Source organism: Camelus dromedarius, chromosome 14 (assembly GCF_036321535.1).
Source record: "Camelus dromedarius isolate mCamDro1 chromosome 14, mCamDro1.pat, whole genome shotgun sequence".
Lineage (NCBI taxonomy): Eukaryota > Metazoa > Chordata > Mammalia > Artiodactyla > Camelidae > Camelus > Camelus dromedarius.
The window spans coordinates 36,597,812-36,611,082 of record NC_087449.1 but is presented as its reverse complement, the minus strand read 5'-3'; the positions used below and the strand labels follow the sequence as shown (position 1 = coordinate 36,611,082).

Genomic DNA, 13,271 nt, shown 5'->3' with positions numbered 1-13,271 from the left:
AAAGGCTATATGTGTTCACAGCCTTTCTGTGGTTTGATTGCTTTGATCAAATTTTTCAGAGAAATAAATTAATCAAATAATAATAGGCCATTCTTTAGAATAAATGTCGATTTCTAGTTTAGAAATACCAGCTCTGTGCTTATATCCAGCCAGCTGGGGTCTAGTTTGACCCTTTAAACTCAACCACAAGGGAAGGTCCCCTGGAAAGGTTCTGCCCTCAGTCACCTCCCCTGAGCTGGAGTGTAGGTGGGGTGGGGAGAAGGATAAGGTGGAAGATTGGGGTGGCATTAGCATCCCCAGCTTGAAATGACCCGCAGCCTTAGGAAACGAAGTTCAAGGATGGAGGACGTTTGGTTATTTTACTGGTTAAAGGAGAAGGGATTTTGAATCAGCTCTGTCTTTGGACAAGTCAGTTAACCCATGTGTCTGTGCCTTGTGTGCCTTCTGGGGGATCACTGAGGGCATCACATGAGATAAGGTCAGATACCCAGCTTGTAGCTGGCACTTATGGAAGGGGCTGATCCAGCAGTGATAGCTACAGCACTGGGAGCCCACGGTAGATGTGGCTTTTGAGACCAGAACCTGCAAAGCGCCTGACACCCTGTTAACACCAGGACTGTCACTCAGCCCCCCACCCCAACTTCCCACACACACACCTGAGCAGGTGCGATCAGAGGCTGAGAGGCTCAAAACTCATAAAACAAAAGAATGAAGATGATGACAGACCAAGGGTTGTCACTGTGGGAATCAAGGACCCCCCCAGGCACCCAAAGCCAGCAGTTCCTCTTTGGACACATACTTCAGAAGAGAGCTCAGGGGCTCTGCGCTGTGACAGGCCCTTTCTTCTCCTCTGCATTCTGCTGGTTCTGTCCATTACCCCTGAATGGAAGTGGAAGCTTAATTTTTCTCGCTTGAAGCCATTAACACTCTGGGCTCTTGACAAGAAACACAGCTCAGCTTTAATTAGCCACAGCGAGCTCCCTGTGTGAGCTTCTATGCAGCCCAGGGACTTCAAAGATAAGGCTTCTCCATTCTCTCTAATCAGAGCTATTAATGAGCCAATTAAGGCTTTCTCTGGGACCAAGGCAAGCAGCTGTCTTAGTACCTTGGGCACACAGCTCTGCCTGGCTGCCAGGAAGCTTGAGAATTCCTGGGACTGGGAGCCCTGGATCTGCAGATTATCCGCTGTAGGTCCTGGGATGGAACAAACATCTCTGAGCTGCTTTCCACAAGTGAGAATAACACTATTTCTCCTGAAGAACAGGCATTATAACAGGCATGATTGCCAGTCAGAGGTTCTCAAAATTTGAGATGCTTCAGAATTATCAGGAGGTCTTATTAAAACTCTTGACTGGGGTCCGTTCTGAGCTTCTGACTCTGTTGCACGAGGAGGGGTGGTGTGCAAGAATTTGCATTTCCAACTTATTCCCAAGTGATGCTGATGCTGCCGCTTCGGGGACACATTTTAGGAAGCACTGCTCTAGGCAAGTGTGAGACAGTCTTGAAGGTTCTAATTGCACTCCCATCTATAAATGTCCCCCTAACTCTTTCCTTCACCTGCGCCTCACCTGACAGTGTCTAGGAGCTGCCCATCTGGGCCATGAACACTTGGACACATCAGCAGTGCACACCAGTGTGTGGTGGCCAGCCAGTACAGAGTACTCCAGGTGCGCTTAGTCCTGGACAGAATTTGGCAGGACCACTGTGCTAAGATTCCAGGTCTTGTTATTGTTCTGAAGTCTCCAGCAACTTCTTTGGGAGGGAAAATGGATCAGGACTTCCTGACTCCACAGAAGGCAGAGATAATGGAGTCTTCAAAGTCTTTTTGACAGATCCTTGCCTGGTGGACATTGGCAAGATAGAGGTGGGCCAGAAGGAGGGCATCTGTGGTTTGGGGATACTGCTTAGATCTCCTGATGGCCTGACTGACGTCTAACTGAAGTCCCTCAGATTGCATTTTGCCTGTTTCCTTTGGCAACAGAGACTGACTAATTCATTTCGCCTACTGCCTCCTGCCTGCAATGGTGGAGAGCAGGATTTGTGTCACCCTGTGCTTCCAGCTTTAAAGACAGACTTTTGTGGTCAAAGACGTTAACAGTTCAGATACTTAGGATGCTGGGTTTCAGCTGGGGCTGTGGCCTCCCTGTCCAGACCCTCATGAGGCTCACTCGCACCAGTTATGCTCTTCTTCCTCCCCCTGCCCCCCACTCAGGTCTAATTCAGCTTTCCCGCCCCTCCCTGAGTTCCTCAGAGAGCTTGCTCCTAGGCTTGCCCACTTTGGTGGTCTTTACTTTCTAGACAACATGTCCCAAAGTGCATGCCCAGGGGCCTCAGGGGATGTCAGCAGCTTAATGTGACTGAGGTGTCCCTCGGGGAGTGCTGGACTAGGTAAAGTAAGTCAGGTACCTTTTCTGCAGGACCGTGAATGTGCTACTGTGGGCTGGGAAACTCAAGAGAGATGCTTAACAAGCAGCATCTCCCAAACGTCTTTCACCACAGAGTGCGTACTTTTCCCACAGAGGACCTTGCTTTGGTGTAGAGAAGCTAAATAAGCTTCAGAATCCTGCACACTTGGTCTTCCCATCGTGGGACTTACACCACTCTGAGCCTCATTCTCTTCATCTGTAAAATGGAAAGTGGTCCTTATCTTGGAGGGCTGTTGTAAGGTTCAAGTGAGGAGACATAAAAGATGGACAGCCCAGGGTGAGGTATACAGTAGGGGCTCCACAGATGTGAATTTTCTCCTCTTTGTTTTGATTCTCTGGTGGAAGCTTACAATTTGACTCAAATATGAACTGTACTAAACAGAGTGTGCAGCAAATACTTGGCCTGTGAGGGTGAATCCACACTCAAATTCACAGGGTCGGAGGAGTGAGAACTCAGAAGGGACCAGGCCATCCAAGCAGGCTTCCTGGAGGAAGCGGTCTTTGCTGGGCCAGATTCTAAAGCTAGTTCTCCAGCAAAGGCCTGGGGCAAGGAAGGTGGGAGGGGTAGGCATTAGAGCTGCATCTCTCTGTAAGCAGGCTCCAGCAGGACTCCTTTTCTTTATTTTTCTTTTCCACCCTGGAGGCCCGTTTCCCCACCAAACGCAGCCTACACAGGCTTCCCCTCCCACAGACTGAACTTGGCCAACATCTCAAGTTCCAGAGGTGTGAGCCTCAGAGTGGGCCCTCCTGACCTGTGGAAATTCACTGGGCTCAAAGAAGCCTGCTATGCTGATGCCCTTGGGAAGCTCAGGGCAAGCAGGCCACCAGGCCCAGGGGCGCTGGCCCAAACGCTACCCACCCCGACCTTGACCACAGGGGTGAGTGGGGAGGAGTCCACTCAAAGCTGAGGAGGAATGATACTGAAGACTTTCTCCCCTAGACTCTGAACCACCTCCTGCACCCTGACCTCCACCAACCAACCATTTCAGGAGATCCCACTTTGAACCAGGCGTATTTCCTCCTGAATTCATTTAATCTCCTAAACTATCATTACATTTCCCATCTTACTGATGAGAAAACAAAGGCTCAGAGGGTCAGCTTGAACCAGGTCTGTTTGGTTCAAAGTCCAAGATTTTTCCACTGGTGCTACAGAGTTATTATTTCCCTTTGTGCCTTTCCTAGTTTGCCTGGCATGTCACCACCTCCAGAAAGTCCTCCTGGTCATCACGAGGCCATGCTTACCACCCCTTCTCCTGAGTGTCTACAGTTGGAACCACAAGGCACAATTCCAGTCAGTCCATATTTCTAGGAATGAAAGATCTGGGTGGGTGTCCTACCCTGTACCCTAGTGCCTGGCATGGCACACATAGTAATCTCTGTTGAGAGAAGGGGTAAAGAAGTATAATTTTCAGGAATACACGGACCCAGCAGGTGCTTTGCATCCCATCCAGTCCTGAGTTGCTTAGCATCTTCTAACCCTGCCACATTTCTCCACCCTTCCTTGCACCTCACCAGCTGGCCTCACAGATACTTGCTGAATCAGCTTCAGCTGAATCAGATACAAGCTGAATTCAGCTTGCTGAATCAGTGTCATCCGTTTCACCTCCTGCAACTCAGCTTGCTTCCTGGACTTCAACAGGACCCTCAGATCTTCATGAGCAGGTCCCTGTGGCTGGGCATCCTCAGGAGGGCCCTGTAAGATCTCGGCTCCAATTCTCTTCCTCCAAACGAGCTGCAGCCCAGCACGTCCACGGCAGACCAAGAGCCCAATCTCCACCCACCAAAACCCACTTCAACAATTAGCGAAGGTGCCAGGGAAATTATGAAAACCATGTAACAGATAAACGGCTGTTCCTGCAACTTTCTTAGGTTTCAAAGGGAGGACAGCTTTCTCCAGCATGTGGGTGAGAATTCAGGCTTTGCATGCGCTTTCCAGAAGGCGCAGGGCACAGCAGTCCTTACAGGATTCTGCTTTCCCTCCAGTGGAATCTGACTAGGTCTCTCGGGCCCTGGGACTGAGATGGATCATGGACCAGGCTCCACCCGAACACCGTGGCTTGTTCCCCAGCATGAAGAGTAGACATGCAAATGGGTTCTGAGCAGAAGAGGAACAAAATAAACAGGTCAGAGGGGGCCAGAGCTAGAGAACACCTTGGGTCACGATGTCCAATCTTTTCACTTTCCAGACAGGGAAACTGAGGCCCAGAGCAAGATGTTGGCCTGGTGTCAAATAGCTTCTTGGAGACTGAGCCATGGCTACAGTGAACACCTCAGTGCCTCTCTAAAATCTTGAGAAAGCTCAAGTGATAAATGTTTACGAGGAACTGTGTCTGGAAGCTTCTCTCTGCGTTGCTTGGTAAAAATGCCCCAGGCACGTGGATTGGGTTTACCCTGGCTGCCGATACTGCAGGGCATGGCCTGTTGGTGTGTTCAAGGGCGGTGAAGGCTGGCTGAGATGTACAGCCAGACGCTTGTCTTCCAGTCACTGGCCACCTGGCTCTGTCCCCCAGGTACCTGGGTGCCCAGAGAACTCACAGGCAGACTGTGAACAGAGCTCAACCTGGGCACAAGTTTCCTTCGGCACGGGGAGAGAAGAATCTACAGTTGCCAAACATAAGGCTGTTTATATAGGGTCCCATGAAATACCTGTGAAAGCAACTCCCGCAGTTCAACACTGGGGCTCCAATGTAAACATATGTTGAGCAACTCTTATGTGCTAGTGCCTTCAGTAGCTCTCTATTACCCACAAGAAATGAAGCTTAAGCCCTTCCCATAATGCTCCAGACCCTTATGGACTTATCTGTCCTATTTCTCACCTGTCATCTTAAAAAATTCAATACATACTATTCATAGCCATCATTCTGAAAGCACCATCCATCCACTTTTTTTGCCTCTGAATCTTTTAAAAATACTGCCTGGAATGTTATTTTCTCTTTCAATATCTGGAAGACTCCTCATCCTTCTCTGTAGCACAACAATCCAACAAAAAAGGTGACACTTCTCTGCCCGGGCTTCCCTCTCCCAGTCCCCGGGTGACTGTACCTTCAAAATGTATCTCAAACCTGTCTCTTCTCATCAGCGGTGCTGCCAACTCCCAGGTCCAAACCACCATCATCTCTTGCCTGATCTAGTCCAGTAGGCTCCTAACTGGTCTCCCCACTCCAGGCTTTTCGCACTATAAGCTGTTCTGTCTGCAGCATCACAAATCAGATCAGGCCACTTCTGTGCTCAAGACCCTCGATGGCTCCCTATTGTACTTCTCACCACGGATGCCATCATCTCCCCGGCCCGTCTCCCTGCCATCACCTCATCCACTCTGTCTCTTCTCCATGTTCCAGCCACAGTGACCACCTCCTTGTTCCTGGAACAAAACAAGGTTATTCAGGAACCTTTTCCTTCATGTGTCCCGAAAGAGGCCCCCACCCCAGATCCTCTCTCATGGTTGGCTCTTTTCATAATTCAGATCTTGGCTCAGACATCACTTCCTAGAGAGGTCTTCCCTGACTGTTCTATCCAGAATAGCTTCCCTTATATCCCCTGTTTTATGGTCTCTGCAGCAATCATCCCTACATCAAGTAATGTTATATATTAGTTTCTGTGTTTATTTTCTGTGTCTCTTGTTGTAGGAGAAGCTCAAGAATGCCAGAGATGCTGTTGTCTTTACTGATGTATCCCCAGCACATGGAACAGTCCAGGTACCAAGTGGCTGCTTAATAAGGAACACCTCTGAGTGACTGCCTTAAGTGACACCCTAGCAGACAAAGCCTTAGGGAAGGAGGATCTCTCTGTGGGTTTTCTATAGGAGGGGAAACCTGGATAAAAAGATGGCAGGATTTGTGTAGGTAGAGAGATTCAGAGACACTGTCCGAGGAAGCAAGTCCAGCCAGGAGCATAAACTGAATGGCTGGAAGGAGAGAAGAGGGCAGGAGAGACAATGACTGGGGCAGCGGGGCCGAGTGCTGAGCAGGGAAGGAGGTAAGGTCAGCTCTGTGCTTTGGCGAGGGAGGCTGGGGGCAGGAGCGTGGAGCAGACTCCGGAGGCTGCTGAAGACCAGGCAGGAGAGCTTTTTTCCCTTGTTCACCTTTGCACTGTTCCCCGCAGCCTTCCTTGGCAGGCACACAGTATTACTACTTTTTTAAAAATGTATTGAAGTATAGTCAGTTACAATGTGTCAATTTCTGGTGTACAGCATAATGTTTCAGTCATACATATACATACATATATTTGTTTTCCTATATTTCTAATTGAAAAAGTAGACAGGAGCCACAGGAACTTAGGAACTTAGGGCGTCACATAATATCCTCAACAGCAAATGGAAAAGAAGCTCACCCCAGCTGGGGCTGAGCAATGTCTGGGGCAAAGTTGTCTGGATGGGCGGGAATAGCAAGGTATAGAGACTTTGGCTACCATTGGGCTCAGATGGAATCCAGCCACAGATTTTTCAAATCACAAACGTTCAGAACACACTGCTCTATAGGCTCACGGAGGCTATCAGCCAAACCTCCAATGCCCTTCAGCCTCCTGTTCAAGAGGACCTCAGTGGCTCCCAGCACACCTCTGGTGATGGAGAGCTCCCCACTCATGGAAGGTCTGGCTCTCCGGAAGTCTTCCTCATCTTGAGATGTTTCTAATCTCCCTGGGACATCCTGACTGGACTTTACTCTGACCCTGAGGTCGCCCACTCTGTCCCCAGGCAGCATGGTGGACACACACATGGCAGATGTCACACCTCCAGGGCCTTCTCAGCAGACCCCACATTCTGGGCCCTTCCACCCTCCCTCCTCCATGTAGCTTTAGTTCCCCCTCCACCCTCGAAGCCCCTCCTCTGGGCTTGCCCCAGTTTGTCACCACTCTGCTTCCATTGCTTTGAGAAAAGTCTCCATAGGAGGGGGCCAAGTACCCTGGGAGTCCATCTCACACCCTTTCAACTTCTCCTTCAAGACCATATGGCATTGCTGGTGGGAATGTAAAATGGTGCTGCTGCTGTGGAAAGCAGTATGGAGGTTCGTCAAAAATTAAACATGCAATTGCTGTGTGATCCAGCAATTCCACTTGTCAGAATAGCCCCAGAAGAACTGAAAGCAGGGACCTGAACACTTGTATACCAATGCTCATTGCAACGCTCTTCACAATAGCCAAAATGTGCAAGCAACCCAAACGTCCATCAACAGATGAATGGATAAACAAAATGTGATACGTGCATACAATGGGATATTATTCAGCCTTAAAAAGGGACAAAATGCTGACATATAAGGCAGCATGAGGAACCTTGAAAACAGCATGCTAAGTGAAATAAGTCAGATGCAAAAGGGCAAATATTGGATGATTCCCCTTCTACGAGGAACCAAGAATGGGCAAATTCATAGAGGCACAAAGTAGAATAGAGGCTACTAGGAGCTGGGCGGATGGAAGAAAGGGGAGGTTATTGCTTAATGGGTGCAGAGATTCTGCTTGGGATGATGAAGAAGTTCTAAAGATGGATATTAGTGATGGTTGCACAGCACTGTGAATGTACCTAATGCCATTAAATTGTATGCTCAAAAATGGTTGATATGGTAAATTTAATGTTATGTATATTTTGCCGCATTTTAAAAGACCACAGAGATCTGCCCCCATTCTCTGCCAAAGAGCAGTCAAGCAGTCAAGGCATTTATAAAGGACCTGCTAGGTGCAGGGACCCTTTGACACTCTGTGAGCCACTGGGACTGGCTTTGAGAATATCCTTGTTCTTAATGACACTAGTAGCCAAGCACTAGGTTAAGCAATCACCATGACTTTCTTTACTTAATCCACACAGCCTTCCCAAGTGACTATTGTACGAATTTGATAAATAGAGCTAAGACTCAAAGAGACCAAGTAGCTTGCTCAAGATTACCCAGGGACGGACTCAGTATTCCAGTGTGCGTGTCCAATTCCAGAAGCTTGGTTCTGTGTTATGGTACTTGGTTGCTTCTTGAAAGAAACTTGGGAAATGCTGACTTGCTGGGTGAAATGTGTGCAAAGACTCCTCTTGGAAGGGTTGGAAAGGAGCAGCCTTAAACTCCGTCAGAGGCAGCCAGGCTCTCTGGTTCACCCTTCTAGCTGCAATCAGTATCGGTGAGTGAGTGCCCTTCAGTGTGTCCTGAAGAAATCAGATGTCCTGAAGGAGGTGGCGTTTTAGCTGAGCCCTGTGATGTGGGCAGAAGGGAGTGGGGAGGACCTCCACTTTGGAAGCCTCCACCGACCTCTGGGCAGGGCGTTCAGGTGCCTGTGCTCCATTGCCCTCCTCCACCCCCTCCGCCCTCAAGCTTCCTTGTTGATGGTCCACTGTTTGCTGCTCTACTGGATGGGCGCTCCTGGTGGGCAGGGCCCCAGTCTAACCCTCTCTGTGCCCAGTGCCCGGCCAGGAGCTGGCACGGAGTCGGTGCTCTGGGGTTTCTCACTAGAGAGATGAAGGTAGGGCGAGCGCTGGAGCAGCCTGGCAGAAGAGCTCAACCTTGAGGAGCTCTTGTTCAATTCTCCTTATTTCCCTATAATTAGAACAAATTCCCTGTTAGCTCAGTTTCCATTCCCGAAGGTGGAAGGAATTCAGGAAACTTCTCTCAAGATGCCGAGCCCCATTCTCAGTCTGACTGTCTAGACATATGACCCGCAGGCTGCCCCCGACGTGATCTGGCAGAGCTGGTGGGGGCTGCGGCCGCAGCTGGCGCACATTACCTCTGGGGTGGGCAAGGCCTCCGCTGCGGGCTGAGGAGTCCTCACTCCAAGAACGGCGGCCCTGGCTGCATGGCTGAGGCTCACACCTGGCTGACAGGCACGGTTCAGGTGAGGGCTGGGCCGCTGCATCATTGCATGACCTTGTTGGGGTGGGGTGGGGGTGGTGCAGAATTCACGTCAAAGGCAAAGCGAGTGGGCTTCCCTGGAGATGTGCAGCGTGGCCACACCGAGGCACCATGTGGGCACCGTGTTGCCCGGCCGGCTCCCCAGCTACACGTGAACCAGCTGCCCTCAGAGCTTGCCTCCCAGACCCCTCTGCCCTAGGGCCCAGATCCCCACCACCCTCCCCCTCCCCCCAGCACTGCACGGTTACTAGGACTTCTCTCACCTCCAACCGAACAACATGGAGTAGAGAAAGGAGTACAGGACAGACCAGGGTTCAGATGAAAATTCGTCACATTTTAGTAGCTCTGCAACCCTGGGAAAGTTGTTCCATCTCTTGATGTTTCAGCTTTCTCTTTTGTAAATTGGGGATAGTGAAACCTACTTTCAGGGCTCATAGGATTAAATGAGATCATACTTAGAACAGTAGCTGGTACATTGTTAGTTTTATATAAGTGTTTGTTAAATGAATGCAAATTTATCTCAGTATTTGGAACTTGGGAGATGGTTAAAACAAAAGATTGTGGTGTAAATGAATAACTGAAACCTGGATCTGAATCCTCACCTCACTACAAATGTGCAGCGTGACTTTGGCAAGTGCCCTGCCCTCTCTGAGCCTCACTTTTCCATTGGCACAGTGGGGCCCATGACACTCTTCTTGCTTGAACACGCTAGGACCCAAAAGTTTGCAGCATGGGACCCCACCAGCCATCCTCAATTGGCTCTGGTCTTGGCTGACTTTATCCTCAGCTACCCTCTGCTCCCTGGAGGATCCAGGCTTTCTGTACCGTAGAACTCGACCCCTTGGGAATGCCAGGGCCAGGGGTTGTCAGCCTGGATTAGTGCTGGGAAACACGATAGCCAGCAGACTGTCCCCAGAGAGGGCCCTTATCCTGCCTGGCTGCTGGGGGGGTTGTGGGGAGCTGAACATTCCAATCAGCCAAGTGGCCTCAGGGGAGCATTAGTGAAAAAGGGCAGTGGGAAGCTGGTGTCGGAGATCCCTTAATCCTGGGGAATTTAGAGTCGCGGCAGAGTGGACTTCTAGTTGAGTAGGGATTTGCTTCTTCTCCTGGCCTCAACAGACCGTTTCCTCGCAGGGAGAGGTTTTAAATAGCCAAGGTGACTCGGCTAGATTTGGCCAAGCTCACAGTTGGATACATTCCTCCTTTGGTTCCCAGGGTTCGGAAATAGTCTGTTGGGAGGATGGAGGTGCCCTGGGAGAAAGGAGATGAGGTCTTCTCAGGTGTCCCTGATAGGGGACATAGGCTGTGCCCAGTAAATGTGGAGGGGGCATCCTGGTCTAGCATTTTATGGCTTTATGGGTCTCAGAGTTGCCTCGTGTGGTCCTTCTAGGTGGAGACACTGAATCCCATGGGAGAAAAAAAAAGACCTGCTCAAGGTCTCCTTGAGCAAAAGAGCACATGGCAAAGCCAAGGCTAAGACCTGGGTCTCCCGACCCTAACGTTGGCTGACTTCTGCTCCCTAGATACACAGCTTCTGCACCAGCTACAACCGGCATGGAACGATGCAGTGCCTTATTCAGTGCACGTTCACTGAGACTGCCACGTGTGGGTCCTGGGCAAGGCACAGGGAGGGAAGCGGCTGGAATGGCACAGAGCTGAACCAGGCCCCGCCCTTGTCCTCCAGCTGCCAAGGCAGGGACTTTAGCAGCCTGAGAATAGAGGCTTTAGGAAGGAGTTGTTGAGGAGAGAGAGCACATCTGGCTGGAGGCGGGAGTTGGAAAGCAGCTCCTGTTTTTTGTTCCCTCATTTTCACTGGCCTTATCTCCCCTGTTCTTCCGAGAGAGGGATTAAGGCTCCTTCATTAGCTGGGGTTCTCCCTCTGGCCAGCCGGCTAAGTCAGCCCCTCATCTTCCGAAGCCCAGCACGACCTCCCATCAAGTCTCCATTCCAGTGGCTGTCCAGTTTGTCCCAGCTCGGCTCCAGCCTGCCTGGGGTGAATCATCTCTCACCTGGCGTGCTCCTGGGCTCCTGGGCTCCAGCCCACAGTTGTCTTATGCCTCCTGCTCATTGCTGATAAAGTAGCCTTTCTGCAGCCAAACAATCTCTAGGAACCGAGCTTTGTGGGAACCTGATATTGCCTCCAGTTCTCTCCAGGGCTGTCCTGGGCCAGGTGCAGCCAGAGAGGTTCTGGCAGCCCCAGAGGTCAGGGTCAGGACCAGTGAGAGAAGTGCCAGGGCAGGTTTCAGCACCCTGGTGTTGGGGGGGGGGGCAGCACAATCTTAACCGGAGGCTCCTGTGTTCTAACGGGCTGCTTTGGTGGCAGGGAGGGGAAGAGGGAAGAAAAGGAATGGTTTCTGCCACCTTGGGAGGTGTGTGAGCAGGGGTCTGAGAACTTGCAGCTTGCTTGGACTTTGTAGAGGGTGCTTGAGCATCAAATACAGGTGTCACATTCCAGACCAGGACCTAGGATCGTAAGCAGTCCAGCTCAGTGTAGTTCACATCTGCATCCTTTCTTGGGCTGGGAGCAATTTGAGAGCATTTGTGGTTGCAAATAAGCACGTGCGTCTGATGCATCTCAGCCTCCTCAGCCTTTAGCACGGAGCCCAGCACTTGCTCAGTTCAGAAGTGCTTACTGAGTGAATAAATGATCTGTGAGTATCTGAGATCCCAGAATTACTCCAGGACTGGGCCCAGCCTCTCCAGCTGAGAGATTGTGGGGACTTGGGTGTGGAGCAAAGGCTCCCCTCTGGCTGCCAGTGTCTGAGAGCTCCCCTACTTCAAAGGACTTGTAGATAAGAAGGGCTTTCTGGGCTAAGTGAGATCCGGCCCTCCCTCAGCCTCCCCTGCCCCTCACCCCACACCAAATGTGCACATGAAAATCTAGCTTCCTTATCTGCCTAGGCTCAGATTTGGCACCCTGGGACTTGAAAGGCTGAGAGAGCAACTGACGGTACATGCAGATGTCCTTAAAGACCTCCAGCTGTGGACCATGGGACATTGTTCCTTCTGAGGTGCCAGCCCCAACTTCCACCTGCATGGAGGTGTGAGGACCTGCTTCGATGGGAATGGAAGAGGCTACACTAGAAATCAAAGTTGGGAAGGCAGAGGATCCCACTGAGAGTGGCGGACCTGGCTGGAAGCATCCCAGAAGAGGAAAAGAATGTGAGAAGACAAAGAAACTGGAGGGTTTCATCTTTGAAGGGGGAATTCCCTGAATTAGACAGAGTCCTTAACTCACACTTGATGAGTGGAGGATTGGACAGTGGAAGGATGGCTGGCTGAAATGGATGGTGGTCTATTGAAAGATTTATTGGATGCTTCCTGAGACTCTGTGCAATGAATCAGACCCAATCTCTGTCCCCAAGAAGCTCACGGTACACACACGATGACACCAGAGTTGTAATTCAACTTGGAGATGGGCCTTGAAAGATAGAGGGAGTGGGGCTACATGCTGAGGACAAGATTGAGCAGAATTCTCAATAAGGTTCAGAGGGTCACTCCCTTGGGATCTGAGATGCTCAGAACAAGTCATGAACCCCTTTGAGATGAAAATCAAAATGGGAAAATACCTTGGTTGAAATTTATGCCTTCTTAAATTGAATTTCAGTATGGTTAAGATATAGTGGGCATAAAAGTTCATGAAAAAAATTAAAACTTGAGAAACTTGTATCTCTTAATGTTTGTGGTTTGTGTGTGAATTAAAGTCTAAGGGAACACTACTCTCTCTGCAGTCTTTTATTTAATACAGATGAAGATTATTACACACACTTTTCAGATGAGAACTCTAGGGCTCAGGGAAGTTAAATAACTCGTTCAAGGTCACACAACCACAGTGGCAGAGCTGGGATTTGGTGCCATAAGTCTGACTTGAATGCGAGCTGATCTGTCCGATGTGACTGGATCTTAAGATTTCTTTCAGCAGAAGGACCCTTGGGTACAAGTCCTGGCACTCCAGAGCCCACGGAAACCAGATTGAAAGTCTTAGGTTTAAACAAAACCCTGGAAGCAGGTGAACAGGGTCAGC

The 13,271-nt window shown here is 50.1% G+C and overlaps 1 long non-coding RNA gene across 2 annotated transcripts in view; it reads left to right on the top strand.

Annotated features, from left to right (window-relative positions):
- Positions 1–12,966, top strand: part of LOC105092938 (uncharacterized) — a 34,075-nt gene extending 21,109 nt beyond the window's left edge. For both annotated transcript variants that reach the window (XR_010383842.1, XR_004140757.2), the window contains exons 3-4: positions 6,053–6,121; positions 12,149–12,966. This is a non-coding gene — a long non-coding RNA (uncharacterized LOC105092938). The remainder of the gene's footprint in view (positions 1–6,052; positions 6,122–12,148) is intronic.
- Positions 12,967–13,271: the final 305 nt, after the last annotated feature.